The 27,814-nt window shown below is 40.7% G+C and overlaps 1 long non-coding RNA gene across 1 annotated transcript; it reads right to left on the bottom strand.

The window, feature by feature from the left end:
- Positions 1 to 204: 204 nt before the first annotated feature.
- LOC106498181 (uncharacterized) lies at positions 205 to 26,007 on the bottom strand. The gene is made up of 5 exons (XR_001294906.2): positions 25,938 to 26,007; positions 23,956 to 24,016; positions 20,645 to 20,684; positions 20,004 to 20,102; positions 205 to 1,321 (listed from the first exon to the last, which is right to left on the bottom strand). It is a non-coding gene; the product is annotated as an uncharacterized lncRNA (long non-coding RNA).
- Positions 26,008 to 27,814: the final 1,807 nt, after the last annotated feature.

Here is a 27,814-nt window from a genome sequence, read left to right as displayed (position 1 = left end):
ACACAAAGGCTTTATGTCCTAAATGTGAAGGTGAAAATACAGAGGCTTCCCTGAACTGTAACACTGTTTCTCACCTAATTAGTTTTAAAATCTAACAAATGAAACTTTGACTTGCTGGTGGCAAAGAAAGGCCTGTTCTTTGTACAAAATGATTATTAATTTATTTAAAAAACAAAATCAAGGCTCTCTGTGATTTGGGTCTAATTTCACATTTATTTTTCATAGTTTGTTTGCTTAGTAGCTCTGCAGTAAGACAGTGATTAGTTAAATCAGTTATACATAAATTCAAAGACTTGTTCTTCATTTTAGATGTTCAGACTTAATTGGATTTAAATCAGATTAAAAAGTGACTTCCGAGGGAAAAATCCCCCCAAGCATGAAAAGATGGTTATTTTTTTTAACTTATCACTTAAATGGCAATAGAGATTTCTATCTTTATAACATTTATTCCCTGTTACAACTTGCAATTCTATTTAACATTTAAACAAAATACTTAAATATTAAAATGTTAGCAGTGCAGAGTAGGAGGAAGCTGTTAACTTCTTCAACATAAACTGTTTGGTGTTCTGGAGTATTTTCTTCAGATTGTAATGAAATTTTAAACTTATGTTATGAAAGGAAGTCATTCTACAAGTTTATTGAAATGTATTAATTACTGTGAAAATTATATAACACAAGCTGTACTAGAAGCATGGAGGAGATTCTCTTTCTCTCTCAAGGGATGCCCTGGAGGATCCAGTTCTAGATCCATCTGGGAGTGAAATCGATAGCTTCTCCACTGGGGCCATCAGAGATTTATTTGCAGGTTTGGGCCACATATGTATATGTGGATTACCAAATAATGGATAACAGGATTGGAAGAATTTGGATAAAAATGGAGTAGTTTTCAGTGTTACTGTAGTTTGGGATTTCCAGAAACAACCGCCGCAAACGGAGCAGAGGAAAATCCTCCTAAAGGAGTAGAAGTTGACTCCGTCTGGTCTGTCAGGGCTCAGAGCAAGCACCGCGGCAGTGGCGTTTCTTTACCCGGCTTTCTGCATCGCTTGCTGATTCAGAGCTTTGTAGAGAGGCGTTTGGACAGACAGGCCCGTTGCAGAATCAGCCGTGTGGCCTTCTGGTGCCTCACGATGCAGCAGACTGAGGGCTTTGTGCAAGATCAGGTACTTCCCATACATGAGGCAGGATGAGCTTACACAGTTTGGAGGACAAAGTAGAGATTTGTATTCAGATAACTGCACATCTGGAGTGATAGGAGGCTGGGGAATTCAAGCCATCTCCCCCAGAAACACGTGTTCTCTAGGGGGCTTGGCAGAGAGTACTACTACAAAGATAAGAAAGGAAGAAGCAATAACAACTGCTGACTCCAAAAGTCTATGTTCATCTTTCCCATCAATTATTCAGACAAGGAAGATTTACATTAAAATTAATCATTAAATTTTGAATTGCTTCTTTACATCAATAATGAAACAGCTGCACAAAATACAAACAGATAAAGAGAATAGGATAAGAAATCATCCTTAATACACAAAAGAAGTAATATTTTAATGAAACTAAAGCTCATTACTGCTTTACAATGGAGGGTTACTGTCAGTGACCTAGAATAGAGAGCTTTATATGCTGAACATGAAACCTCTTGTTTAATCTATCATATTTGAAGTTAGCATATTTAAAATTGTGGGCTGGGTTCTGTTATGTTCCATGTAAGAGTAATTTTTGGTACGAAAGAATTTTCTTACAATCAAGGGGTTGTGTTTTTCAAGTGTGTGTACCCAAAAGTATCATGGATAACACTAAATTTCAATTTTGTAATTTTTCTGACTATTCTGAACTGTTTCTGTCAAGTATATTTCGGTCTGAGAGTATGCCCACAAAAATGTAATTTTTTGATAACAAATTAATGTCAAATGCTATGATTTTATCATTAACCTAAAAATGCTGGGAGGAGGGACTGGTATGCTTCTTGATGTTCCAGCTGAAGCACAGCTAAAATTTTAGCTTCCTTCCCCCTGCCCCCAAAAGTAAATTTCTAATGCTCCTGGCTGCCCAGAAAAAATCCGGGAAACAGCCTGTATGCATCGAAATCTCCAAGTAAATAAAATAGTCTCATTATTTGTTTAAATGATATAATGTTGATGTTATATTTAGGATTTCTGAAGGCTTAGTTTTGAGAGAACAGCTAACTAAGTCAGATACAGCATTGACCTAGATAGCATTGAGACCCTATGGTATGTTTGGTAGGTACAAATGCATTTCCAAATTCAATTTTAACTTGCTGATGGATCTTTTGAGAGAGTCTTGTGTGATAGAATCACCTCCAAAGGCATCCTGTGTCCCACTTCTGTGAGTATAAAACACTAAAGAAACGGTAAACACTGCTATGACAAAATAACTTACATAATATACGCAACATGTCTAATGAGTAATGTGCATTAATAAATCAGGTACTGGTGAGGGCCCTGAATGAAATGCACACTGCTGTGGCATTAAATCCTGTTCAAATCTCAAAGAAAGCAGGCATGAGGTTCAGGACCTCTGTACATCCCTGCCAGCTGCTTCCTTGACCACCAAACTCTGTGGATCCCATCATCCACAAGGACGACCCTGCAAAATCACAGAGGTATGGCTAGATATTTTGATATGGTAGCACCCCATATCTGCCCTGCACTGGGGCTTTCATCCATCCTTCCTACCTTCTCCTCTTCCCTGCCTTCTCTCCTCCTCCCTGCCTCCTCCCCTTCCAAGCTTTTTCTGGGTTTTGGAGTATTTCTGCACTCTTCAGGCATTGCTATGGACTTGCAGTTTGGTAACCACAGCAGTCAGCCAGACTTAAATACGTCAGTCAGCTGATGTTCTTGCTGGGCTATGCAGGAAGAGCATCCGTGGCCTGTCCTTGTTTGAATGGGGAACAACAACGTTAATCTGTCCTGGATCTTCCTTGCAGCAAGCTCATTAGGAAAAATAAGGCCTGACGAAAGCAAAGACAGTATAGTAACCCACTTCATTTAACAGTTCTTCTTCCCTTTAGCCGTACGGGGGTCCTGCTTTGTTGTCACTACAGGCAGAATAGCTGTCAGAGTGCTCTAACATGGCACGCAAAGGTTTGATGTACCAATGAAGGACAAACCAGGGAAGTCCAGGAAAGTGTGCGCTTGTCCCCAACCCGTCCCAGCGCCTTCGTTTAATGTTGATTTTATTTCAGTAGTGGTTTCTCTTGCCATTTCTCTTTTATATTTCAGCAGATTTGTACCCATATTGAATAAGGGAAGACGAGCATAAAGTCAACTGCACTTGCTGTAATTCCCCAGATCTTAAAAGGGAAAGACATTTATTTAATTTGCTTTTCAACCTATGAGCTCTTGCGGTTCATTAGGTTCTCAGGAAGTAAATAGGTTCCAGTGTTTTATTCTAGAATTTATAACTTTTTGTCTGTTTCCTTTTTAGCTAGTAATTCAGCCTCTGCTTCCTGCTTGAGTAAACTTTGTAAAAGACCACATCTGTGCTTTTTCAGCTAGGAGCACGCTTGTGGAGAAAATAGAGGTATTTGCTGCCTAGTTACTATTGCAATTGGCACCGCATGTGTTCAAGGACACAGGTAACACATACGTGGGGGTTGTGTTTGGGGCACCTCACTGTGTGTAGCACTGACACAAAGCAATATATGCTTTTTTACTGATACTAGTGTGGGCTTCTTGAGCATGGATGTTACTGGCCTTGCAGTACTTGCTTCTCTCCCTGAGCTGGCATGAGAAGTGTTAACGGGCATGTCAACCAGCCATAAAATCCTAGCCACAAAGTAAAAACTGGAGCCTACTTGTCTTCTCCCTACTAGCAGAAGAGAAGCACAATTAAGTGAGGAAGTTTCATTAAAGAGAATAGAAGTTCTCTTGAGGCCACTTTATTAGAAGCTTTATTGGGGGGAAAAGTTAGATTTAGAAGATAATCAGCCTAAGTTTTTATCTCTACTCGAAGTAGTAGAATGGAAAATTATCTTATCTCCATTAAATACTATCTTCCATTTAGTAAATTATTTTACCACCCAAAGCAGATGCTACACAGAGTTGTTGTTGGGAGGCATATAGTTATTTATCTTGGTCAAAATGTCTCAGCTAAATAGCTATCAGTAGGAGATAATAATAATAAATACATAAGCCATTTGGCTAGATGAATACAAGATTATACTACATAGAACACATTTCTGAAAAGAATAATTGGAACTAATTAGAAATTTCCAGTTATGCTTACAGTTGTAAGAAAGTGAAATCAGATTTAATTATGCAAGGTCCCAGTTGTGCCAAAGGTGTTATAAAGAATATCTTTATGAAAACATTCAGTATAAGAAACTGATTGGTGCTATTATTAGCATGCTCAGTTGCACATTTTCTTTATATTAGTTTAAAGTTTAATGATGGTATTTGTAGGACTAATTACCAAGGAGCCACACAGCAGTCATTGGGATAGTCATTCAAAAGGTATCCATTTTTGCAATGATAAGACATTTATAACTTTATTTTACTATTTGTATTTCCAAATTGAGCTTTGACTAAATTTTTGTATTAAATATGTGTGCAAACAGGAATGTAAAAATGGAAGTCTCTGCAATCACGCCCATGACTCTCTTGGAGGCATAAACTATGAGCACTCGTCTTTCATTCCTCCATTGTAGCCAAGGACAGCTGGACAACATCAGGATTTAGTACGGTGAGTTCAGTAGTGTGCTATGAAGTGCTTCACTGAGGGTTATCTTGGGTGATAGGAATGGTCCAGAGGCTGGGAGCAGGGAAATGTGAACAGAAAGGAAGGCAAAGAGTCAATAGCCATATATGTTCCCTGACAGCCAGTTTTCTAGGAGCGCTGAGAAGGAAAGCTGAAGTGCCAGGTAGGTATTATGCATAATAACCCAAAATAAAATCTTAGCACACAGCAAGAATATCATGCATCTCATGCTGGAGGAAAAGGGGTTGCGGCAGGCAACCCCAAGTATTAACCTAGTGCTTTTCAGGTGTATCCATCTCATGTGGTGAAAGCAGAATTTACATGACACTACTTATCAGTGTAGTCTTGGAGGAGAACTGGTCATGAGGAAATACGTTCTGATATTAGAGGAATGCTGGAAGAAGATTTGATCAAAATCAGTTATTTTGGGGGTTGACACGGAAGTTAGGTATGGCTTCAGGGTAAGGCTGTGCTGTCCAAACCATTTTCTTATCTTCTCCTGGCTGTTCAGCTGCACACAGTGAATGCTGTCCCCCCCACCACAGGCTCTCTGGAGGCGATGCTAACAAGATGGATAAAAGACGCTTTCAGATTCATGCAAGTCTTCCAACTGATAATGTCAGACCCTGCAAGGGAAAGTCCTTTCTTCTTAGTTATGAGAGTTTTCCTTTCAAAGAGCACTACTTGATTTGTTTCTCAGCCCCAAAGACTACTGTTTCCTGCCAGTAACGATCCCTGCAGGCCATGGCAATGCAGTTCTGTCTGTAAATCATTCTGGCCTGACACAGAGGCACCCTCTCTCTTCTTTACCACCTCCTGAAGATAATCACAAGACAACCATCTCTCCCCCTATCACTCCTCTCCCCTGCTTTGCCAGATCACATTAAAGCTTTAGCCCTGGGAGATGACTGCAGGGCTGATTCTTGATTAACCGCAGGAAGGCTGCCTGTTGCAGCAGGAGGTGACTGGCTTGCACAACCAGCAGCACAGTGTACTGTGTCCACAGAATGATTTATTCCACTCATCTGATACATCATACTTAGCTGTTCTGTGTTGTTGTGGATACAGAGCCAGAAGTGCAAGCCCTCAGTTTTTGGTACATCTGATCTCCATGAAAGGCATATTCCTCAAACACAGCTTAAAAGAGAGAGTAGCTTTGCTGTAGATCTCAACCTTAACTAGCGTGTTCCTGGGCCTTGCACTCAAGTATTTTGGGGGCCAGCCAGAGAAAGGCAATAAAACCCAACACAAGAATTTCTCCTTCCAGCTGATCTGCAGGCTGTCGTGGCACAGGAGGGCAGCTCTGCAGGGTCAAGTCAGCTGGATCAAGGTGGTATTTCTGCTACTAAAAGTGACTGCCAGGAACCTGGGGTGGGATTCACTTTGCATCACTTCAGAAACCTGTGGTGTATGTATCTACAGCTGAGCTGGGCACACTAGGCTTACTTTGTTATTTCGTGGAGAGGATTAGGCATTTTTAGGCATGACTCACCTGTCCTATTTTAGCTCTCTATTTTACTGAATGATGAATTGTACCATGTCCATTGACTTAAAAGATAGTCTAATCCAACTAGCTCAGATCTGGACCTCTTAATTGATTTATTTGGATGAATTCTACCTCTGCTTGGTAGAATTTTGCAAGGTCTTTCAAAGCATCAGGTAACTTCCAGGGCTAGAGCTGAGACAAAGAGTGAGAGAGAAGCATTGCAGAAAGCTGCCTTTTGCTTTGCCTTTTCTCAGATAGCAGCATCTCTTCTTCACTACAGGTGTGACTTTGGCAGCATAGCACTTGAGTTGGCTTCAGCCATTTTGAACTGTGAAAGGTCTTGGTCCTCTTAGTTCAGGAGCGATGCAGCCTCTACCTGTATGCCTCCCTCCAGTGACAGGGAGAAAAGGATTTTTAGTTGCTTTTCATTTCAAACATCTGCTTTCCTGCTCCTTCCAAATCCTTCCTCCTCTCTTGCTCCATCCCTGCCCCCCTTTTCCTCACAGATATCCATCCTGACTCCTCATGATGCTGACAAAGCTGCCAGTTTTCTGTAGCTCCTCAGAGGCCGCTGATTCTCTTTACCTTTTGCTGTTACCAAGCAAAGAGGCTCCCTGGCTTAGCAGCAAGAATAATAGCTACACCTCAATAGAACAGCCACTGCAGGTCCTGCGGCAACACTCCCCAAAACCTGTCCCATCAGACATAACCCCTTCTGCCTCCTCCCCCATACACAGAGCATGTTGTGGCCTGAAAAAGACAGCAGGAGGGAAGGTTGGGTCATGCCAAGCACCTCTGAGCGAGGGCTCTGCTGATGACTACCACAGGAATTTCCCAATAGCGACCAGTGTGCTGGGACCAGACATAGTGAAGCATGTCCCCAGGAATGAAGTAGAGAGGCTAATGAAATACCAGTACATCTCACATATCATCATTTCATAGCAGGCGCGTTCTGCCTATTGATATGTAAAAGGTCATCCTCTATCAGCTTTCTGACCACCACATTATCCACGTGGGCAGAATTCACACATGGCACATCTCTGAGTCTTTGGCTACATGGGAAACTGCATGAATTCCTTGATGACACTGCAGGCTGTGTACTATGGGCTGCTGCTGCCCATAGCCTGCCTCTCAAAGCACTGAAACGATCAGCTGGCCAGAACGGCAATTAGGGCTCTCCCAGAGGTAGTCACCATTATGATGTTCTTGGAGTGGGCTGCCAGCAGCAGCTTATTTTGAGACTGAAAAATGAGGCATTCTTGGTACTTCAGGTGACTGATAGAAGTAAGATTGAAATCCTCGTTACCAAGCCTTCCTTGTAGCCTGAGTGTTGGTACATTTCTTCCTTCTCTTGCTCTGTAATCTGATGGATTTTCTCACCCTTTCTCATACCATGTACTATGTCAGTGGCCTAATAGTCTACCTGATATTCCTCTGATCTCCTTCCTGGCCTATGTGTCCATACCAGCTGTCTAATGATAGCACAATCATGGGTTCTGAGAAGTGTCATACCCAAACTCAGTCCTCTTGAATCCAATACTTGCTCTGACTTGGAATATCTGTGTACTCTCACGCACACATGCTTGCACAATGGCTTTCCACTTGCTGTCATCCTGGCTAACATGATGTGGGACTGAACACAATGAATCCTCCTTTGTTTTGCTTGCCATACTGTCTTCAAGCCGTTTTTCTAAGGTACCTGAAGAACTCAGCCTGTACAAGCTCTTTCAAGGTTGTGGTCAGCATTTTGATGAATTGCAAAACTTTGGTAAAAGAACGAACGTTGATCTGGATGGAAGGGATTTCTTCTGTACAGGGGAAGAAGCACGGATGTCCAGGGACCTGTAGGATGCTGGGAGTTCATCTTCTGCAACTGAGACTTTATAAATCTGCATTCAAAGTGCAGGTCCAGCTGTCACAGAGCACAGCAGGCATGTCTCTTCTACCTGTGTCTTTCCCCAACAGGTGAACTTCTGCTTCCACCTCAGCTTCTTCAGCTCCCTGTTCCAGTGCATGGTGATCCTTCAGGATGTCTGGTAATACGGAGTGCTGAGATGTGTCCATGTTCTGATTCCAGGTAATCATCTTCAGCATAAGGACAGAAGAGCAAGCATGTGGCAGGTCCTAGTTATATCAGTTACTCTACATCTGAAAGATGTCCAGATGCTAGAAGAACTTCTGTAAAATAGCATAAAATGCAAGTCATCTGGCATACTTGGAGAGCTCTTGTTCTACAGTTCTTTCTCCTGCTGCTTCTCTCATTGCTCATGAAACAGCTGCTCTTCAGTTTCAGGCTCTAGCCTATTTTTAGATTCCTTTCATGCTGTTGGCTCCTTGAAATGCATGATTTGCTATGAAAGCCAGTGCAATTGCTGTGAAGCAAGAGGAAGGCCTATAGGTGAAGTCATGTCTGGTAATGAGAGACTGAGTCTCGCCTATTAATTTCCTCCTTTCCTTTATTTTTCTATAAAGCAGCTCTGTTCCCTTGGGCGCATGGCTGCATATCTTTTCTGCCTTTATTTAAACATTAGAATGGTGTCAGCAATGGTCCTTCATTAGCACAGTCCCAGCTGTTGACTTCGTTCTCTTGTGGGGGTTGTTTTCTTCATGTCTAGCAGACTGCAGAGCCAGTGTGCTCTAGTGTGGTCCCAGTGCAAGGTCCTGCTCTCACCACAGGAAATGTGCTGGTCCAAAGAAGAAGGGAACGGGGAAGAAGAAGAGGAGCTTGGATTTCAAGGATGAAATTTGGAGAACAGGGCGAAAAGGAGATGGCATTAGAAGAATCTGTGGATGAAATAGGAGGCAAGTGGGACATAGAATTTATTTATTGGAGGAGTAGTAAGACCCCCATTTCTTTGAGCTGATGGATTTTAACTGGGATGTCAGATTTGCATTTGTGCACTAGGGTTTCACATAAAGGGATGTGGGTATGCAGTAGAGTATAATGGTCTAAATAATCAAGTATCCCAATGATCATAGATGCCAATACCAACTCCAGAATCACTGAATCATCATATATAATTCATGTTTATACTATGGTCTGAGCAATATGAGCATGGATGCAGCATTGCTGTGATCATAAATGTGATGCAAATCATTGCATAACTTCATTAGCTATTTGCTGCCTACAAATACTTTGTTCAGCACTAAGCTTCAGCAGCACTTCTTCATGGAATTTACAGTTTGTAGGCGGAAGGCCCAGATATGTCTTAGATGATTCAAATGAGCATGCATGAATTAATTAAAGTAGGAAGAATCATACCTAGCATCTTGCTTGCTTGCAGTAGTCAGCTGACTTAGTATTGGCAACTTACTCATTTTTATAAAAACACAAGCCTCACAACACAGGCTCACCAAATTTTTGTTTGGTTGTTTGTTTTATTGAATCTGTTTTGCTTTGCTTGAGTGATGGCAGGATTTAGATTTCGTTTACTTTAAAATGTTTTGTTTTTGTTCCCTGGCTTCTGAGTCCTAGAGTCCTGAAAAATGCTTCTAAACTGACCAATTTTATCCTTCTGGACCAGATTTTTGTTGTTTTTGCTGCAGGAATTGCTGCCTTGAGGAGAAACAGGATTTTTATGTGCTCTGCATCCCTGCACTGACAAACAGTTTCACTGGGATCTGAGTCCTCTCCAAAATACCAGCCAAGTTCTGGCTAAAGACAAGGAGATCTCTGTGGAGCAAGGCTTGGTTTTCTCTTTTGTAGTTGAAAAAATGTGGTTTGATTCTGTGCTACACAGTGGGTCGAGCAATAAGATATGTGTCTCTGAGCCGTAATGATAGATGCTATTGCAGTTTACATATGGCAGGTTTACATAGGTAGGTTACATATGGCAAAGTCTGTACAAAAGGGAAATTATGAATAATGTGTATGCCTCTTGCCTTTTCTGTTCACTCTGCATGACACTGAATTTTAAGTTGCATTTTTCTGTATATGTACTATTACATAAATTGCAAATATATGCCATGATTTCCTCTGTTTAGAATTAAATAGTCTGACACCTGTATGAGTATGCTTATTTGCATAGGAGACTTCATAAAAGCCATAATTTGTTTAAATTATGGCTTGTTAATGAGTTAATGGTTGTGACCAATCATCCTTTCCAAAGATGATTAGTACTAATTCTCATCTCCTTTTCTTGCCCTCATGCTCAGTGTATAGAGAAAACAGCTGGGGTTTGTTTTCTTCCCACAATGCAGTTGAAAAATACGTATATAGTATTAAAACAGTGTTGGTAGCAAAGCACTTGGATGAATGGAATGGAAGGCTTAATAAAAATGATTGATTGATTGGAGCAGCTGATTTTTGAAATAAATAACAGCAGAATAAAATAAATTTTTGATATTATAATCTCTTATTTAACACTGTCCCAGCACTGTCTGTCTTATGTCATTATATAACAGTCAACAGAGGCCCTCATTTTTATGAATTAATCTAGGGTTTAGTGCCTTGCATTTTTTGAAGATGACTTCCTTGTGAGAGGAAATATTAATAATATTTTTTTATTTAGCATCATTGCTGCAGCTACGAAGGGGTCTTCACTGTCCTTTTGCCAGTGAAATCTGCTTCTTAATTTCATTAATCTGCCTGCCCTGTGTAAAAGCAATTCTGCTCAGGCTTTTCTAAAGACAGGCCATCAGTTGTCGTCTCGTGACTGAGTCTGGTTGGTTTTGTTCTGTTTTTTTTCCCTATGCCTTTTAAATAGCCAAATAATGGATGGGAATTGAAGACAGAAGGCAAAAGCCCAATGATAACACAAACTGGAGAAAACAAAAGATGAGCTAAACCCACTGTTGAAATGTAGGAGATTTTGAGGCCCTCATTGATGGGAGGGAGCCGTGCCGGGGGGGTGATGCTTTCTTGGGCACCTTCTTAAGGGAGTGCAAGAAGCAGCATCTCAGCTGAAGGTTTTGTGCTGGGGCTGATTAACAAGGCACTGGGAGACACCAAGAACAGCGTGTGCAGGAACAAAACACTGTGGGTCATCTTTTCCCTCCAACCCTGCCCAACCCCACATCTAGTTACTGCTCAAGGACTGTCAGGTGTCTGTCCTGATAAAATCCTGGAAGCAGGCAGCACAGCTGAACCTGAAGGACCATAAGGATGTTCCCTGAAATCAGTCAAAGCCCTGAGGACCCAGTTGGGGAGCTAATTAAGCAGGGCCCAGAACAGAGAGAGACCAGATATGGGATTTTGCATCAGCCAATGCCTTAGGTGGAAGTAGGGACAATACTGAAATTCAGATGAATTGGACCACACAACTGTGGCACCTTTCTGCCTCAGAAAACCCCGAGCAGTCTAGAGAGAAGATTTGAACTAGAAGCATCCCAGCAGCAAAAGGGGGGTGTAGGTGCCCAGTGGTGATATGTGGGCACCCAGCTGAGGCATTACTTGGTCTCTGCTAGCCTTTAAGCAGGAGCAGAGGCAGAAGTTGGGCACAGAGGGATGGTATCCCTGAGAGGATAACTCTGTACCTCACATGTCCCGAAGCAGCAGAAGGGATTTGTGTTTGGGGTCAGATGTGTGCTAAATTGGGCCAAGACTAAACTCAGGTGACACCTGAGTGCCAAACTGGAAAAGAGCATGACCTTTGCTAAAGCTGGAGAAGACAAGAGAGGTAGAGTTGTTGTTAGTCCAGGTGGCCTTGACCCCCTGCTCCCACCCCAAACTGCGCTGCCCCTTGTGTGCTCAGCACCTTGGGGCTGCAGCCGGGGGCATGGCTGGATTCACATGGGTGACAGGGGAGCCCCAGCAGAGAGGACTGTGTTGAGCCTGAGCCCATCCCCACAGGGCCTGTCCCCAAGGGCTGCGGTGCAGTGTGGCCTCTGTCTTGGGGAGCAGGGTGCCAGCAGTGGGGTCAGGGCTGACACTAGGAGGCACCTCGGTGACCTTGGGTGCCATCCACAGCTCCCAGAGGAACAACCTAAGGCACAGGCTGACTTCAGATGACCCCTCACAATCCACTGGGGGAAGCTTGGACTGCAGCCAACCCCAAAGGGACAAGTAGGGGAGGGGGGGGGGTCCCAGATCAGATCACCAATGAATGTCAGGTGAAAGCAAGTGCCCCCCCCAAAGTCACAAGCTCAGTCAGGGCTGACCTCAAGGGCCATATTTGGAGCCTGGATGACCTCAGATGACCCTGAAAGGAATATTCAGTGCCAAAGTGCCTGCAAATGATGCCCAGGAGATAGCAACGGAAACTCAATCCCAAAAATGCATATTTATTGTCCAAGTGCTCTGGTATGATTCCTGCCCCCCCCCCCCCCATGTGCTAATAGGATGAAATCGGCCCTCCTCTCACCCCGGGGTGTGTGTGTGTGTGTGGGGGGGGGGGGGGGGGGGGGGGGGGGGGTGCTAATCTCTGATGATTTTCCAAAAGGCCTAATTTTTTTTTTTTTCCCATTATGCTCTCAAGCACCCCCCCCCCCCCCGCAAGAAACCTTGGCCTCCCAAGGCACAAATTTGGTAATGCCAGGTAATCCTGAGAAGCTTATTTGGTGCTGTGGTGACCTCAGATGACACCGGGGCTAATTAGATGACCTCAAATGACCCCCCCAAGAGGTGTATTTTGGGCTTCGATGACCTCAGATGACCCCAGGGCTAATTAGGGGACCTCAGATGACCCCCCCCCCAGAGGCATATTTTGGGCTTTGATATGACTTCAGATGACCCCAGGGCTAATTGGGTGACCTTAGATGACCCCCCCCCAGAGGCATAGTTTGGGCTTCGATGACCCCATCACTAATTAGGTGACCTCAGATGTTCCACCAAGAAGCATATGTTGCTGTTCAATGCCCTCAGATGACCCCCCCCCCCCCCCCGAGGCGTATTTTGGGCTTTGCTGACCTCAGGAGACCCCCCCCAATTGCTAATTAGGTGACCTCAGATGACCCCCCCCAGAGGCATAGTTTGGGCTTTGATGACCTCAGATGACCCCAGGGCTAATTGGGTGACCTCAAATGACCCCCCAAGAGGCGTAGTTTGGGCTTTGATGACCTCAGATGACCCTGTTGCTAATTAGGTGACCTCAGATGATCCCCAAGAGGTGTATTTTGGTCTTTGCTGACCTCAGGTGACCCCCCATCGCTAATTAGGTGACCTCAGATGACCCCCAAGAGGCATATTTTGGTCTTTGATGACCTCAGGTGACCCCCATCGCTAATTAGGTGACCTCAGTGACCCCACCAGAAGCATATTTGGTGCTGTGGTGACCTCAGATGAAGCCATGGCTAATTAGGTGAGCTCAGATGACCCCAAGACACATATTTGGTGCTGCGGTGACCTCAGAGGACCCCCAGAGTACCTGCCTGACCTTGGATGACCCCCGCCCCAAGAGGCATATTTTGGGCTGCCATGACCCCTGGCTGACTGGGTGACCTTCGATGATTCCCCCCCCCCCCCCAAAATGCCTTAGTCATCCTCAAATGATCTCCACTTGCACAGTGTTGAAATGTGGTGAAATATCTTTAAGATTATGCTTTTCGGGTTCAGCTTTCATATTGACCCTGAATGGAGTGTTCTGGCAAGATCTTTTAAGAGAAGTATACAATGAGAAAGTAGGGTGTCTCCCAGTGATCTTCCCCACTACTTCACGCAATGGAGAATACAGTTAAATGAAAGGGTAAAATGTCAAAAATGAAAAACAGGCACCAGCTTTTCTTTATTTAAGGAGAGAGTAATTTCCAGGCTAAGGGGCTGTGTATTTTGATAAGAATAATATTATGAGGTAGATATGAAGCATTTTCCATCTGCACAACCTCTTTACATCATACAGATTCTATTAAGCTTTTGCAGAGTATCCCTCTGTGAGCAACTACGATATCATCCAGTTCATGTGAAATAGGATGTATGCCTCACACCATGTCACCCTCGTTTTATGTGCATAGTATAATTCATTGCTTTTAAGCTATTCATTCAACTTTCCTTCACTCAGCATTCACTTTACATTTTTGGTTAATAAAAAGTTAATATTTATTGATCTCAACCCAAACAGTAAACTATTTGCTTTGTAATATCTTGGTGGCATCTTATTATAATACAAGATAAATAGGCTTTCAGGCTAAGCCATGCTTGGGAGAAAAGGGCATTGTACCCCAGCTAGATTATAGTGCTCGCGTATGTATTATTACAGCAGCATTTGCTATCTAACTGACACAGATTAGTAAACTAACTGGAATACAGGGCAAAAGCACCTTATTTAGTGATTGCCTTTTAAGAGGAAGTTACAAAGGGAATAAGTTTCCTGATATTAATGCATGTTGCCTGAGGAGCAGCAACACCTGCTTAGAGAGTCTGTGCCTTTCACAAACACTTGGGCCCCCCCTGTGGCAGACCCCAGTGAGTTCTTTAAGGGTGGATTCATCTTTGCTTCAAGTGTTTTGAGCTAAATTGCACCAATTCTCATAAACAAACAAACAAGTAAAAATAGGGAGGGGACTGGATGGGAAGAAAGACCAGAACATTCTCTAGCGGAACTTCACCCAAATTATTTCAAGAGAGGAGTGGAAGGATCAGCTACAGGGAAGAACAGACAATGCAAAAATCCAGATGTTCAGTTCTGAATATCCAACCTTTAAACTGCTCTAACTGAAGCCAAAATAGCTGTCTTTCCAGCTTTTCCCTCCTTGCTTTGTTGCGGGCCATGTCCTGGCTGCAGAGTTATTCAGAGCTCAGAGACAGCAAAATTCATAACCCTGAGACAACCCAGCTTCTATTCAGTACCAAAATACAGATGAAGATTCTTCCATTTTGCTTTAACCTGTTGAAAAAATCTGAATGAGACCATAAACTTCCAGCCACCCCGCAGGGCCAGGGTGGCCCAGGGCATGACAGGGCTGTACCCTCCCCAAGCAGGCACTGTCCCCCCGACCCCGACCAGGCGAGTGGCACAGCGCAACTGCATTCAGCAATTTCCCATATTGAAGGCTACCGCAGGCCACATTCTGGACCCATTCAAATCGGTGGCAAAATCTACGCTGACACAGATATGACCAGTATGTAGCTGTTTGTTTGGTAAAACACCGTTAACCTCCAGTTTCAGCTGCAGTCTTAACTTTGTGTTTAATAGGCTTTGCTCACCTTGTTGGAAAAATTTCAGTCCAGTGTGATTCCAACAAAACCAGTGGTCAGACCAGCGCGTCAGATGGCATCCATGGGATTTTCCAAGTTTGCCAGACACTTCTTCAGACAGCAATATCAAACTGGATCATTTGTAAAACTCCAGAAAAGCTATGTAATATCAGTGATGTTGGTGCGATTGAAAAAACATTGTTTGGGTCTTTATTTAATAGTTTAGTTACAGAGCAGACTGCTTTTCATTAACATTTGAAATAATAGCCATTACTGCTGTAGCTAATAACTTTCATGTTATTTTTACCCTCTAGCAACATTATTATTTATCCCTAAATTATAAATGTTCTGCTTTTCTCAGACTTCTTATTCATATTTATTTTTTGCTAGAACTTGATAATAAAATATCCGAGAATGACATACTTGTAAAAGAAAAAAGCAATGGAGCTGAAACTGAATACCTACCTGGTCAGCAGGAAATCAGAAGTCATGTTCAATTCCCAGTTCCCCAGCTGTCAATCATCTGAAATACTGCTGTAAAATTTGTGCAGTTATGCTACCTTAATGGAGACCATGCCCTGATGCTGCAAGACTGGTGAATTGTGTGTGTTGGAGGGAATAACTGGAATTCTGGAGTTGCAGAATCCTCTCCAGCAGATCAAGTTTACTTGTTGCTTGAATAACAAGCATTTAAGATTAAATTTCTCTTTGAATTGTCCCACTGACTCACTAAAGTCACAAACCAAGAAAGTCTTTTGTGGTCTGGAGATTAGCAGTGCTGTTCTGTCCATGTCTATATAGGTGAAAACCTACATAAGCTGGAAATTCAATAAGATAATAGATCCCCTAAACATTTTCCCTGCTGATATATGTTTATTTAACAGATACAGCCAAGTAGATGATATGTCCTATACACCCTGGTTATAGAATTCTCATCTTCTTTTTTAAATTTCATATTTCAGTACTCCAAGCTGCTCCTTAGGGCCTTTGGGCTTAGTCTGTACAGATATCTCAGCTTGCAGGAGCTGGGGCCTATAATTAGTTCCTCAGATAAAACCCTGTGGAATTTGGAAGCTTGAAATAAGAAGCCTGGAAATAAGCGGTGGTGAAAGAGACATTGAAGAGCAAATTCAACTGGTCTTTGTAGTGTTATTTGTAGAAAATTCATAGCTACTTTGCCTGGTGAATGGAAGACCATTTCTTGAAGAAGTAGAGTGTAACTGTCTTTAATTTAAAAGTATTGGTTGACTGAAGTGGGAATATTCAAACCAGATTTTTCTCCTAGTGAGTGATTACCAGCTGTTGCATCAAAATGACATGAAGGAGAGCTGTTACAGCCCCTGAATCCACAGCTGGTTCCCTTCCCTGCTATGGCCTCAAGACTGCTCTAGACTGTCATCTGATAAAAGATCCCAAAGGATGAGAACTGTTGATGACAACTGCAGTAACATAGATAACACACATCTCCTTTCCTGCCTTGATATGACTTCAGAATAAGTTTCTGTGGACATGGAATGTGTGTCAGACCTGTCGAGCGTATTTTAGTATGTGGGAAATTCAGTCACACCATGGGATCTTCAACTAGAAAAACCGCTAGTTCTCCTTCTCTGCCACTTCTGCATCAATAAAACTATTACCCAACCAATCAATCCACCTTTTGGTGTTTGTTCAAAGACGACCAGCAAAAGCTATCAGGAGCCAGGGGTTATTAAATGATAGAGGGCTGAACGGAATGAACATAGCTAAGTATGGTCTAAATGTGACATCAGTGGCTAAATACACAAACATAGAAGAGAGAAGGCTAGAAACAACTGAATGATGTTAAAAACAGTGAAGCAATTGGTTTCATAGCAGGAAACCTTTCTGACTGAAAAACGTATCAGTATATAGAACTGATTCCTAAAGGAAATGTTGGCAGCCCATTGATCGAACAGTGAAAAAATGCAGACTTATGAAAGCATTAGAAATGAAATGCAGGACAGAAAAAATGTTCAATAAAAGACATCTAAGAAGTGCTCACCATTTCTAACTTTTGTTAATGCTGAGTTTCTTGGGACTATGAGTGCTGAGCAAGCTATAATTAGAAAGCAACACAGTCCCTCAGAAGTTATTCCTGTTTCGCTATTTCTTAGGGCATTTCTTAATTCGCATTATTCAAACACAAATTCCTCCAGATATGCGTAAGGACATAGTCTTTATGTAGTCTTCAACTCTCTCCTAAATTATTCCAAGTATCTCAGTGAAAGAATCTTCTAGCATGAGCTAGTTACCACCTGTTGGAGATTTAAAATAATAAAATAGAGCAACTTTAGTAGATTCTGAAAAAAAACCCCACCCTTCCTGAGTCTGGTTTCCAATGAAAAAGAGAGAGAAATAGCTCAGGAAGGGAATCAGTAAATCAGCAACAGAAAGACTGCTAGAAGGAAAATCTTCAACATGTTCCAAATACTTAGATACATGTACCGAAGAAGAGAGTGAAGACCCACCTTTAGGGCTGGTGGTCTGGTTGAAGAAATGGTTTGAGCATAGGATTGTTCTTTGGATCCCTCTCACATTTGAAACAGCACATTCTTGTGACTGAACATAATTCATTAAAGATGTCTTACACTATCAACAATTTCTATACCTAATCAGAATTCTTTTGTTAGCCACTAGCACCAAAAGGGTAACAATATTTACAAGAAATTCCTTATTTTCCATAGAACTCACTATTACTTAGACAATTTTTAAAATTATTATTTACGATACAATGATTTTGGGCAATAGCTTTCTCCTATCATATATTTGTGAAATAAAATTGTTTCCTGTTGTAAATTAATAGCAGTCACTTGTAGGAAGTGCAAAACCTATGCATGTACGCTACTATGAAACATGCTAGCAATGCCTTTTATCTTATTAAGCTAAAAAAGATTCTGTAAGATGCATTGAATGACTAACATAAGCTGCAAAAAAAAAGCAGGTCTCCTAATCAGCTCAGGAAGTCTAACAACATGGAAATTTTACCCTGAGTAGTAATACATATTCTTGAAATGTATCATTTTACACAGAGCTACGGTGGAGGAACAAAGATGTACAAGGCAGGCAAGACTTATGTTCTAATTCATACTTCCCTGGAATTTAATTAAGGGATTGGTTGCTATTTTCCAATTATCTGAAATAGACACATACTAGACTGCATCACTGTGGATGATACGAGTTCCAAATATGGCAGGTATCACCAAAGGACAATTATCTAGTTGTGTTAATAGTAGAAATATGAACTTCTAGCAGCTTGAAATAAAGGGCCCCTTTGTGGCTTTATTGGCTGTAGACAAAGTTCTTGTACTACCAAAGCAGACTATGAAATTTCTGACAGAGAGGAATTGGTGTTGTTAGACCTGCTTGCCCCATCAAGGAAAACTGAAGGCCGTACTTCTCCTGCTTCAAACATTTATCAGCACAACAGGGTCACAAAGACTGAAATGCAATTTTTTTCTTTTAAGTTGTTTTTTCTTTCCCCTTGGGATATGGCCTCTGCTGAACACTGTTCAAGACCACAAATTTGTTATAAAATGGACATTGGAAGTAAACTAAAAACAAATCAATTTCCTGCAGTGGCTTCATGTTATTTTAGTATAGTATTTATAATACGGTATTTATAGTATAGATAGTGTTTCCTTCTAAAGGCTGAAGAAACAAGTATAATTTATATGAAAACCATACAGCCCTTGCATTAGGTTTTGATAGTATTTTTAGGAAATCTCTTAACTGTTATAGAAAAAAGATAATGTCTTAAATTTTCAGTTAGCATGGGCTTTCAAATCTTTGAGCAGTTTAGAAATTATGTCTGCATATGCAGCTAGGAGTCTCATCTATACGCAGGAGTCGCATCATCCATGACCGACATGCTTTTGCCTTTCTTTTCATTGGAAGGCTTCGCAACTCATGGAAATACAGAAGGAATTTCTCCTGAAGACACTGCTTTGTGATACCTTGATAACAGCCATAAATAGCTCTTACAGAAAGAATGCTAATTTGATTGCAATGCATCACACAGACATAGCAATATGAATCAGCTTGGTTCATCCAACTGCAACACAGTACCTCACAATGGGAACCACAAGGGGAATTTAGAATAGTGACTCTAATTGGGGCTCCAGATTAAAAAATTCTCCAAGTTTCAAAGGAATTAAGGCTGAACTTTAGGTTTGACTCATCAGCAAGGCAAAGATTGCTTTCAAATCCAGACCTAAGTATCTCCAAAATGTCTGAATCTGTTATTTTGGTTAAGGTATGCTTCTAATAACAATTTATGTATTGTAAATTTAAAGGAGTACAAAATCATATGAGAAATAAGCACCTATGAGATAGGTGATTATTCTCAGTATTCTTCTCACTGTAATGAGGTACAATATTCTCATATCAAGGTCAACTCTTCTGTTCAGTGGTGTCAAGTGCCTTAGAAATGCCACTGACTAGGCACACATATCAATAAAAATCAGACATTTGTTCGAGCACTTTTTAGAGTAGATAGTTCTTTCACAATCCAAAGTGAGGTCAAAGTTAACAGAGTGGCAGTGATCCCCTTGTAAATGTCCTCCACTCATTTAAAAGATCACCACATTTCCATTTCATCACATTTAAAATACAAATGACTTTCACAAATTAGGTTGAAATCCACAGACAATTAAAAAAAAAAATTATGAGCCACACACCATTATCACTATATTAGAAAACTGGAGTAACGTCACTTACGGTAACATAGCAGAAATGGTTCAGTAATTGACACAGGGCTGGACAGGAAAATAATGAAGTTTTTCCTCAGGGTGAATTTAAAGCAGCAAAGTCTTTTAACTAAGGACAAAATAATTGGAAAGTTTTAGCTAAGAAATAAGAGGAAAAATGAACAAAAGACTACCATAGAAATAGCTTGTGTAGGCTTAGATAAAAAATAGAGCAATTGAGACTTGAAGACAGCAGAGGCAAAGATTAGAAAAGTAGAGAGAGAAAATTAGAGAAAATGACAAAATATTATGCATAGATGCCACCCTCTTCTGTCATGGTTTTCTAAGGAATTGTTCCGGAAGTACAGCATGCATATATTGCAGCCAAAAACCTGATGAGCTTGTTGCATAGGTGTAGTTCAACGGAACAGTTGATCTGGGCATGGGGAATAGCCATTTGCCTGCAATCCTCACTTGAAACGACTGTCTCAAGTGAATGCCTAACATTCAGAAGAGCTGGGTGCACTACTAAATGCATCTTTTCTTTTTTTGCCTGGACAAATTTCTGAGAAAGTAAGAGGAGACCTCTGGGGCAAAGTGTATGGCATCTCTAAGCCTGTCACCGGGATCTGTAGGATTCATTCACTCTCTGCATCACCATTAGTTACTTACCACACCTGGGTCTTCCAGTCAGGTAAATCCTTGAAGCAGGCTGTGGAGGAAAAACACAATCACGTAAGCAAAATATTGTTCTGTACTCTGCAAGCTGCCTCTCACCGTCTTGCGAACAATTCATACTAATTTCAGCGTCAAACTTGCATGAGCATTTAACGGGGGTGGCTTGGCTATAGTCTAACTTGGGACGAGAACGGTTCACGTGAAGCCCTCGTGTCCGGCTCAGCTTCACTCAGCCTGTGAGCTCAGCAGCATGCAAAGGTGACTTCATTTTCTCTTTAAGTGTTCCTTATTCGGGAGTGAACCAACATCTGCAACAAGTCAAAACACCTTCAGAGATTCCCTGCTCTTTGTCTACGTCCTCAGGGGTCCCTCGGGTAGGTGGGGACACTCTGTGCACCCCTGTTTCTGGAAACACCACTCACTTCAGAGGAATAAGAATGACATGACCTGGAGGTACAGCTCTGTTCTATACCCACAACATTATACGTTCCATGGGGAGCTATACTACATTTTCATTTTTGCAGTCATGCTAGGAGTGAATGTGTGAATGTGGTGTTCAAGGGGGAAGATCCTTGAGGCTCTAACTTCGGCAGAATAAAGTACGCAAACTTCCACAGACTGCTGTTGTGCGGAAGCTGTTACTTAGTATATCAGATAAGGAAAAAAACTTCATGCTGCTATCACCTCCCTTGTGCGCCTTCACAAAGGCAATCTATAATCTGGAATGATATAAAGTGCAACATTTAAAAGAATGTAAATAGAGTTGGCACATTATGAGTGATGAGCAACAATATACCTAAGCTCCTTGTGAGATATAGTTAGGGTACTAATTTTTTTTTAATCATCTTTCTGCAGATTGTCAGTCATTGCTTAGATTTTCATTTTGCTCCACATTTTATTTTCTATGACTTGGTACAGATAGATACGCTTGCAGAGGGACTTTTGGTCCATGTACTCTGCTAACTCACAGCTAAAAAGCTGTCAAGAGCACTATACTCTTTTTAATAGATGATCCTTTCTTAACAGATACATTTAAAACCATCAGCAATGCCCATGACCAAATATATAAATATATTTTATATATATGTAAGTATATGCATTTACACACATATGTATGTATTGTATTAACATCTTTTCCTACAAAAGCTAGAGAAGATCTCAAATAAAAGATCGTGAACCTTTTGCATGATAATATGCATATGTATCAGCATCTTACAGTATTTGTTTATTCAATGCTAAAATGAATTGAAAATGGTTACTAAGAACCACTTCCTTTGCTCCTCCCCCTTCACTCCACTCTTTTTAACGTCCATTAAAATACTTTATGTAGGATTTTTCCTTCGTTCTTTCTACACCAAGGTTAAAGCTTTTTATTTCCACCCAATAGCTGAAAATGGAGTTTTGAAATAAGCAGCCGTGGTTGCAAGGATTGCAGCAAAGTTGGATGAACAATTAAGGTAATGGTCGGATTATCCAGCTGAATAATCGTTTTGATAATGATTGCTGTTTTGGAGCATTTTATGAGGTATGGAATAAAAGGAAAAAATCAAAAGGAATTCCCTTTGAATAGATGCTTGTCATGGCTGAGTGCTGCAGCAGCATATCTGAATGATAAAGGATGTTTGCTAAGACAAAAGCAGTATTCTTTGCTAGAGAAGAGGAGGATTTAATTTGTGGCTTTTTTCCCCCTTCCAGATTTATATTTCAAATGCAAAGTATTGCTTTTCTGGTTATTCTTTGAAAGGAAATGCTCCAAAAGAAAAGTTAAGGACCAAACTGTGCCTTTACCTTTGCTGTGCCTGAGCATGGAGGTAGGCACAAGCTGCAGAGAGGACATGCATGGGAATCTTTTATATGAAACAATCTTTTTGCTGATTTTCTCCAAGGTAACAAATAATGCCTCGAGGTGGAAGGAATATGAGCTATAAGCTGTGTTTGATTACTTGGCTATCTGGGTCTACAGCCTTCCTGGGCAGATATAATACTAATGCAACCTTTGATTTGAATTCATTAATCCAGTAGTCTTTCATTCTCTGAGAAGTGTGGCTCCAGACCCATTAACTACGGTTTTTCTTAGGGATCCAAATTTTCACCTTTGTGTTTCACTTACTCATCTGCTGTGAGTTCACTGAGATGTCATAGTCATGAGTTTTCTGGAATCCTTAAGTATTTATTACTAGTGGCATCACCTATTGGAGCCCAATAGTTTTCTCAATTAAATTAGGAGATATTTTATTACTGGGAATAGGTTCTGACCTATATTTTTCATTGAACTGTTGTTAATTTGTCTTTTTTTTATAATAGTTTAAGTTTAGTTTTTATAATCAAATTCCTAGAGTATGTTTGTTAATACAGTAGGTCCAAACTTTGTATGTTTTAAAAATCAGCTATTTTAGACTGGAGGAAAGAAATCCATTCTCATGCTTCAGTCTCCAGAAGAACCCAGCATTCCCTTTGAGCTAGCTTTAATGAGGCAGCAATCTATCCCCAAAGCCCAAATGACATTTTACTGAAATAGTTCTGGCAGAATGCATTGAACACGCATCCTTTGCGATATTGTTGCTAGCAAAAATAAGTATTTCAAATGACCTTTGCCAGGCCATGTGTTTACCAAGGGTAGTAATTAAACTTCCATGAAAAATTCCACAAGGATTACATGAGAACTAGGAATAACACCCCTCTGACAAATCTGGCCTATTTTGGGTGCCATTTAGCTGACAATACAAGCTATTTGTAACCCTTTGTCCTTTTCATTACTCAATCTAGAAACTCCGAATTCTTAGCTTAAAACTAGAAAGAATTACAGACCTCTACTTCAGCAGTAGCAAATTTCCATTTCACTCAGCGTGATGCAAACCATCAGACACTCCAAAGGTGTTGAGATGTCTGCTTTACCTGATTGACATTGTGTTCCTTGTGGTCCCGGGCAAGATTAAAAGAAAAATCACTTATCCCAAATGATTTACCTATCAAGCTAAGTAAAATTGATCTTTCAATATAGACTGCTTCATAAGTACAATCTTTAGCACTTACCTTATGATTTTGTATGACAGAAGCAACCCCTAAAATACCTTAAAACATGCACTCCTTTTGACTGTAATAGGTATATTTTTTATCTTACAAATCATTATGAGGTCAACACCCTATCTTTCTCATATCAGTTGGAATAAATAAGGAAAATAGAAAACAGTGTCAGCTGTGTGTCTTTGGGTCCTCACGCCCAAATCAGAATATATTAGGACATACTTTCTGTCCCTGGGAAGTGGCTTGATTTGGAAATGGCAAAGGAAGGAAATGCAACTCACCATAAGCAATAGGTTCTGTAGGTCATGGAAACAAACTCAAGGTGAGTGAAATTTTCTTTGTCTGTTAAAACAGTAAAACATGCACAACACAATATTAGCTTCTTCATGCCTTCCCCTGAGGAACCTTCCTTACCTAGAAGGACTAGGGACTGTTTTTGTAGCTATGAGAGTTAGCATTAGATAAAGCTCCATACTGAAAGTCTTGCAAACAAGATTGTTTTGCCATGTGACCTGTAACCCTACTCTAATTATGTCAGTATTTGTCTACAAAAGTTGGTAATTTCAGGTACAGGAAAGTATATATCTGTCATTGCTGGAATCTGAAATGAAACCTGCCTTGGAGAAGGCTCTTGTTCATGTTACACTGCAGACTTTGCCCACTGGACAGAGCAGCTTCTGGAAGAAAGGGGGATGATTCTGTAAAAATCTCTATTAATTTGTCATTGCCAATAAAGTTCTAAACTCACAACAGGCAGGACCAGGTAGTAAGCTGAACACTTCATCTAATTCATTAATCAAATGTTTCACATTTTTATTTGAAAAGGAGTGTCAAAGCACACTAAAATCGGATATAAAGAAAACAGAGGGTGAAAACAAAAGCTTAGAGAGACAGATAAGCAATTCCAAGATAGGAAGAAATGCAAATCTCCTGTGAATACACTGGAAGAAAAATCATACTTGGGAGTTTAAAAGACTAACCGAACCTATTTTCTTCTGTTATCGCTCTCAATAAGCAGAGAGGGCTTTTTTGGTTTTCTCTCTCTTCATGTATTTATGGAATATTCTTTGTGGCAATTTCAAGACACTTATATGTTCTTCTGAGATGTCTGAATCATTGGCCTTTTTACAATTATCCATTTTGTAAGAAAAAGCAGACCTCCACAGTAGGGAGCAACAAATAGAGTTTTCTCCTAAAATGACTCCTTGTTGAATCTTACTGCAGTGAAATTAAGATTAAACCCTCGGAAAGTAAAGGTCTATGTGTATAGGGATTACTATTTCACATAAGCAAAACTATAATACATTGTATTTTATTTTGATCACAACTATAATACAAATGTTCTCCTGGATGACAGCTTGGATACAATAGGGAGATAATTAGGTATAGGTGCTAATGTCTTGTCAAAGTTATATAGATTATTTTTGAAAGAGACAACTGGTTTCAGTGCTCAATGCCAACTGAATCCTTATAAGCAAAGGCAATAATTGCTTGCTGTTGATGTGTATCCATGAATAATTGAAGGGACTTGCCTTTCTCTAGCCTTACATTGGCTCCTGGGATTGAAGGGACGCAGGCTTTGCATTTATTAAATAGATCTAATCTTGATTTTATTTAATTTCCATTTTTATTGCATTTCTGTTCTCTGTTCTCCTTCATGTTAACATTCTTCCCCTATTGCTACACACAGGGCTGCGTATGTAACACCACCAAAACAAAAAAGGTGCTTGAAAGCATCTCTTGTGCGTGCATTTCTTTAAAAAACACAAGTTGGTGGGTTTCCAGGGGGATCTGTGTACTTGAAAGATCTATAGAAGAGTTCTTCAAATGACAAAAAGGCATTTACAAGAAATCACACCAGTTGGTAGGGTTTCCTTTCCTTCTAATTGAAGAAAGTCCTAATAATAAGTCCTTGTGTTGCACTTCATAGTATTATTTTTTAAGTCAAGAAACTGCAGTTATGATAATAAGTTAGGCTTCTTTTTTTAATGTAGACTTAGAATGTAATACAAGCTAACAAGCTAATGTTGTCATTATGTATATTAAATCCAATAGCCAAAAAGGTGTGTTTATTCTTGAGAAATACCCTTATCAAAACCTCTGCATGTGATTTTTAAAACACCATTTTTATCTTATCAGTAAAGCAACACAGTCACTTTAGTATTCAAGATAAAAGAAAGAGCCTGAAGATGACTTTCTTTACACACACACACACACACACACACACACACACATATTTATATGCAAAATAAAGGAATGTTACCTTTTATATCTGTTTAGGCTCAGTTGAGGGTTGTTAACAGGTATTCTTCATGGTATGTGTAGACCAACTATAAAAGCCAATACTGAAACAAATTTCATCCTTTACATACAGTACTAAAGAAATGACTATTTATCTGGGGCCTGCTCCTACTTCCATTTAACTCAGAGTCAAAAGTGTCAAGAGGTAGAATATTAGATCCATTATGTTCTTTAAAAAACATGTAAAGTGCTGTATGCCCCAGCCATTGGCCACTGCTGTGTGCAACTTAATAGGCTAAATGAGTGCAGTACACAAAATATATACATGCCCTTACAGTTCTTTAAGAATATGCTACATATTATTTAAATAATAGTAATGTTAGACCCTTTGTAGCCATTCAGAATGAAGGATTAATTATCTGGGACTAGAAAGTAGCTGAATATGCCAATATGGCTTGTTCAATCTTTTTAAGCGGTAGTTTAAAAAAAGTTTTTCACATTTAGTTTTGAAACCAAAGTGCATTTTTATCAGTATTCAGCAGTCCCATAGAAATATAAAGTATAAACGGATTAACACTGAAATATTGTTTCTTTCTCCACCTCCTCTCTCCTTTTTATCTTATAAATTATCAGTTCCATATACAAGAAACAGATGTACAATTCCTAGGTAAAGAGAATTGAAATAAATATTTGAGCTTTTTCCTCTGTTCATCTGCAATTTGCTGGTGAAAATAGAAGTTACGTCACTGGATCTGGATGTGGCAGTCAGCTTCCAGTGATTACTTCATTACTTTTCAGTAGAGTCATTTCTGTAGGAGACACTGAAAAGGACTCTCTGACGGTGTGCTGCTTTCCCCCCCACTGATGTGCTCTCTCCCCCTCAACCTGTCCTCCCTGTAAACAGCACATTTGTAGGGGCTAGTTGAGCATGTGCCAACTAAGGCCCGTCCAGCATGCAAATATGACTATGAGTCAATCATCTCCCCCCCCCCATAAGTAGGGGGCAGCCCAGAGCCCATGGAGCTCTCCTGCACGGCAGCGGGCTGCACTGCAGAACCTCCCCTTGAGCAGGGATGCCTCTCAAGGTTACTCCTCGAGGCTGAGAGATTCCTTACCCGCGACAGAGCCTCAGTAAGTGATTAACAGTATGCTGAACTTTGCAAAATTTTACTGAGTTATATCTCTGACTAATTGTGCACATAATCCCTTAGGCATAAACCACTGACCAAGTCTGAGACTAGGACTGGATCCAGCAGCACCTAGGCTCCTCTCTGAAGGAGTTTAGAAAGCAAAGGGGTCCAGTCTGAACCTCGTGACTCAATGGGAGGGTCTCCATTGCGCACGCATCTGACCCTGTCCTTCATGCAGTAAATAACTGAGTGAACCTTGCCAATCGAACCTTGCTAAATCGTTCTTATTCACGACTGAACTTTGTTAAGTCACTGTCTTACTGCAATAAAGGTAGCACTGCTTCCCTCTTACGAGTGAAGTGCATCACTCCTTTCGCAACAGACTCTCTCCTCACGATCATCCATAATGACATGGCTGGGACTTTTACTTTTAGTACTGGACTTCTTGGTTCAAATCTCTGCCTTGTCTAGGTAGGAAAGTGATATCAATATATCAGATCAATGTTCTGGCGGGGGGGTGGAGGGGTAACACTGGCTTCTGTCTCATTTTTTAGGAGGGATGGGCATTGCTTATGCACCTAACTGTATACAAGAGAGGAATCCCAAGACAATAAAATGGCAAAGATACATAAGAACCTGCATAATGGCAGGAGAAAGAGATGAAATATCTTGCCTTCACCAAATTTATCACAGGAAAATAGCATGTGGATGGAAGGTTACCACAAAACCAGCTGGCCTTTCGCTACATGGGCAACAGCAGTTACCTGCT

Source organism: Apteryx mantelli, chromosome 4, assembly GCF_036417845.1.
Source record: "Apteryx mantelli isolate bAptMan1 chromosome 4, bAptMan1.hap1, whole genome shotgun sequence".
Taxonomy (NCBI): domain Eukaryota; kingdom Metazoa; phylum Chordata; class Aves; order Apterygiformes; family Apterygidae; genus Apteryx; species Apteryx mantelli.
Note: the sequence above shows the minus strand (reverse complement) of the source record. Positions and strands in the feature narration are given on the sequence as shown.